Below are 5,181 nucleotides of genomic sequence, written 5' to 3'. Positions count from 1 at the left end.
ACAATCTTTGAGTCGGTATGCTCCTGGGACTATCTCTACATCAATAATGTATGGTCCTTCATAGCTGGGATCTAGCTTGCCCCTTCCATTTTGCACAATACGAGTTCTCCATTTACGAACCTTCTCGGCTTAATTTTATTGTCGTAGTACTTGGTCACCGCAACTTTGTGATTTGCTGCTCGGATGGTTTCCATGGTAGTCAATGCAAACTCCGTAGCTAGTTTGTGATCGACTCGCAACCTTCTCACCTTTCTGATTCTCTATAGTTTGGATTCCAACTTTCTTGGACACACCCTTTGTAGGACTGAACGATTTACTATCAAAGATAGGATAGATCATACATGTCTGAAAAAGTTTCAACGCTTCTTTCTCCACCACCTCCATCATAGGTGGGTTCAGGAGACTTTAAGGCTTGTCTAACTAGTTTTTCCTCACCTTCTAGCAAGATCCAATGAATACAAGTAGAAGGGTAATTCCCTTGATATTAGCAATAGTCCATCCAATGGCGGATTTATGCTTCTTGATCACATCAATCAACCTTCCTTCGAAATGATTATCAATGAAGTCTCATTTTCACCCAAGAATTCGTACTTTAGATGATCAGGGGAGAGTTTTTAATTCGATTACAGGGGTATGCACAATAGATGGAAAATGTTTTTCTCTCGGCAGGGTTAGTGGTATTATATTCTTACTGTTCATGTTGTATGAAGGATGATACTTAGTCTCAATCCCCTTGATTATTTACTGCATCTCAGTTGATAGAGTAAAATCTGAACTAGAAATCAACAATAAGAGACTGCATTTCATCCAATCTAGCCTCATCAAACACATCCTGTATAATAGGCTTTATCAAAATCAATAGCATAAGCGAGTTTATTATTAGCATGATGCTTCATAGTAACATTTATCCTAGCACCAGAAGTTTTCAAGAAAGGTCTACATAATAGAATAGGTACTGAACTCCTATCATAATCCATACTCAACAAATAGAAATCAAAATGAAATGTAAGATCACTAACATTAACAAGAACATCTTCGACTACTCCTAAATGTCTCACACAAGATCGATTAATAAGATGTATAGAAATATGTGGCTTGACTAAAGGTCCCAATTTCAAATTTTCACACAAAGATGCAAGGATCACAATAAATGAGGCACCTAATTCAAGGATTGCTTTTCCAAACTTATATCCACAAATGGAAATAGTAATAGTGAACATACCTGGATCACCACACTTCTTGGGTAGACATTTCTAGAATGATGCAGAGACATGTTTGCTCATCTTCACTTTCTTCTTTCCATTTTTTCTCTTGTAACCACTTTGTGGTGCACAATTATTTCAGGAAGTTGACATAACACAACACCACCTTGATCAAATCAAAGAAAGAAATGTTGACTTACACATTTTAGAATGTCTCAAATATCTTTCTCGTACTTCAACAGACATGTGCGGTTAAGAGTGGATGGAAATGGAGCAACAAGCTTGTACTTCTCAAGCCAATTTGGGTCCTCAGAGGACTTTTCAGCATTTGAACTTGGATTAGGATTTCATCGACCGTTCTATAGGAGGTTCAGTCAGTGATCAAGAACTCTTGAAAGCCAGATTTTGAAAGCAATGAGCGGTGGTCACTTGAGGTATTGCAGCGGTCGTTGGGCGGATAAATTTTCTTTGGGGGGAGGGGGCTTGAATAGAGGGGCAGTCACTTGTCGAGGGGTGTATTTTTTCACGATGGAAGTAATTTTAGGTGGTTGCCTGTTGGTGGGAGGAGGATGCCGGTTGGACCATATTCCTCTTCCCTAGATCATCTCACTAATTTGACGGTTGCCTAAAATGTTCAGGCAGTGGTAGGACGTCTATGGAGCAACTTCACTCGAATATCTTTCTTCAAGATCAGTTACATACATGTTTAATAATTTCATTCCATTTCATAGAGTCACGGCACTCGTAGTGTCACGACACTCACAGTTCGTGTATTCTCATCCTTCAAACGACTATGTTAATTTACTGACATGCTTCTCCAAGATTTCAAAATGTTCTTGGTTAGATTTCTTCTCTTGAACAAGACTCTGAGATAGCGAGTTGAAAATAATGCTGAGTTTTTAAAGAATGATATCTTGGTCCCTTTTGGTAACCACCAATTGATTCACACATGCTAGCATCATAGGGGGGGAGTCAGTTGAATGGGTTTCTGTATATAGCAAGCATCGCAAGACATAACCACATGTTATTCTGCGCACTTCAGCTTCAGACGGCGTACTTCCACTTTTGAAATAGCCAATTCATCTTTATCATAGTAATCAGAACTACACACATTTTTTGAACTTTCTAGGCTGTTGTAATGCGTAGAGTCTTTAGCTAAATGAGCAATAATGTTTAGTGCCTCTATATGAGTCTTCATCATGATATTTCCCTTAGACGCCTCCATCCGGTGATCATCAAGACGGAATCCCCATGTAAGTACGAAATCAAATCGTCATCAGCATAGCCATGGAAACTCGATACCAGCTTCTTGAAGCACTCAAAGTAGTCATATAGGGACTCCTTAAAATTTTTCTCTATGTTGTAGTTCATCTTCTTTAGAAAACTTGCCTTTGTGGTTGGAAAAAAATTTCTAGGATAAGCTTCTTTAATGCTACCTAAGTGGTAGCACTTCCTGGAAAGAGACAATGATACCATTCCTTCGCTACCTCCTCCAAAGAAGAGGAAAGAGATGGATAATTATTTGATCAATAGGCACGTTTGTTGGCTTTCTTACTCTGAAGACTTTGAAGAACACCTCCAAATGTTGAATTGGTTCCTCAACCGCAATTTCGCCAAGTTTTGGAAGTAAATGGATTACTCTCAACTTAATCTCGAACATAACACCTATCTACAAGATTGGGGAACTGGACACCTCTTTAATAAAGCATGTTTTCTCGTTTGTTAGGTAGACAAACCCGTCTATGAAAAAGATGAGATGTGAAGATCTCAACTAACGACTATCCTTTAACTAACCCAAATTTAGCTAGTGGAAGTATTGGTTAAATCCACGAGAAGGTCTAAATACCCACAACTATAATCTACGTCATATATGGTAACCAGGACGCAAGTGATTTATGTAGGGGAAAACACTCAACTCAAGTACCAACAAAACAACAAAACAATGAGAGATTATGGAATGGAGAAAACACTGAGTCAGATACTACCCATTTTTAGTTGACAAGATGATCATAGAAAATTCATTCAATATATGCAATTGAATGTGGGTTCCAATTCCTATATGAAAGTAACTAGAACCTCGAAATAGAGTATTCTAATCCTATCCACGTTAGTTAACCACAAAAAAAATATAAATGATTCAAAATAATGGATGCAATAAGTAAGGAACAACATGATACGATGATAGCAAAACGGCTAGTACACAAATCAATTCTCTCTATGATAGACTAGAATAAAAAATCCTAGCACGTTGTAGTTTCTTCCAAGGCATAGAATGCATCCAATAGGCACATACTATCCTAGTAGTGGATATAATCAACACAAAGACTAGTTGTCCAAACTAAAAAGTATATCAATTAATCCTAAGTAATTCAAGCACAAGATAAAATATAACATCATTATAAAAGATAAGGAATAGAAAATCTCACAACTATAATCAAAGTAGAAACTTCAAGATCCGACTAAGAGATATATGCTTAGATCATGTTCATCTTATAAAACACAAAACATATTGGAATGATTGGAGATAGAGAATAGAATTAGCTTTCTCTATTGTAAATAATAATCTTAGAACTCTAAATTATCTAATTAATATGATAGAATAAATGTATAACAAAGTTCCCAACTATAATAACAAGAGACTCAACTAAGGAAATAGGATAAAAGAATCTCGGTATCCGCTCTGACAATTCACTGATGGCTGCCGCTAATGGACTGGTGGTCGCCTCCAGTATTTCAACTCATGGTTCTCAATGTAACACACCAGATGCCGCCCTGAATGGACCGGCGGTCTCTTGAGGTCAACCTTCAACTTCTTCAGCTTCCTTCAACTTCATCTTCATTTCTCCCTTTGGTCTTTCAAGTACTCAACATCTTCTAAAGTCTTTTTAATACTTGAATTTGCCAACCACCGGTGTGGGGTGCGACTATAATGGACGTGGATGGCCGATACCACTTAGTACTTCAGAACCAACTTCTTTCATAGTGTTGTTCAAAGACTTGTTGTTCATCTTTGGAAACACCTTCATTCGGCTCAATTATTGTAAGTTCATTCTTCATCTTCATCTTTAACTCTATGGTTCTCTCAAAGCATGTCGAAATCCTCAAATGCACATTACTTGACTCCCGAGTCCAGACTCTCGAAACTACTACAAATGTGTGCTAAATAATGTGAATAGAATCATCATGATTGGATCACATCAAATTCCCCCACACTTAAACCTTTACTTGTCCCGAGTAAGCAACTCAGTCTCTAATCATCATAATGTCCAAGGTCTCAGTAAGTACAAGAAAATATGATTCGCACCATCTACCAACTAATCATTACATCTTCTAGACAAATAAAAACTAATAACAAATTGATAATAACTATAAAACACCAGTTCAAAACTCAAATTCAATGCTCTTCAGTAGCTAATCTCGAACTTCTTATATCTTCTCTTCTTATGTCACATATGCCAAAATGTAGATACCTATAGATCACTCTTATTTTTGTTTCTCATTTTACAGAACCGCCTTTTCAAGATTTCACCTAGCCACTCTTTTTCTTTTAATGATGAAATCACATAATTTCACATCTCTCGTAACCTCATGTTACATCAGTCTATACCGGTCCAGGTCACCTTCTTGTTTCATGAATTATCCTGAAGGTTTTTCGAACTCATCCCAGGATTATGATTGCCTTTTCTTTTTGTGGCTTTTCATTTCTTTTTAAAAAGAATGCAACATTTACATAATAATCAACAAAATTAAAAAAAAAATAAACTAATCTATAAATTCAAATGTTGAATAAACAAAACTATAAAAATCTAGTGACTTATGTACTCCCCCCTCCCCCATACTTAAGTTTCGCATTGTCCTCAATTTAGATCTTGGACACAGAACTGTGAGTGGAAATTTATCGAAGAGAATACCAAAAAAGTTGTTGTAAATCTTGGGAGGTCGGTGCGGGACGCGTCGATAAAGATGTGGGGCACATCAA

Source organism: Phyllobates terribilis, unplaced genomic scaffold (genome assembly GCF_046119375.1).
Source record: "Phyllobates terribilis strain yellow unplaced genomic scaffold, ASM4611937v1 Scaffold_6071__1_contigs__length_47009, whole genome shotgun sequence".
Taxonomy (NCBI): domain Eukaryota; kingdom Metazoa; phylum Chordata; class Amphibia; order Anura; family Dendrobatidae; genus Phyllobates; species Phyllobates terribilis.
The sequence above is the reverse complement of the archived record's forward strand: the minus strand, read 5'-3'. Positions refer to the sequence as shown.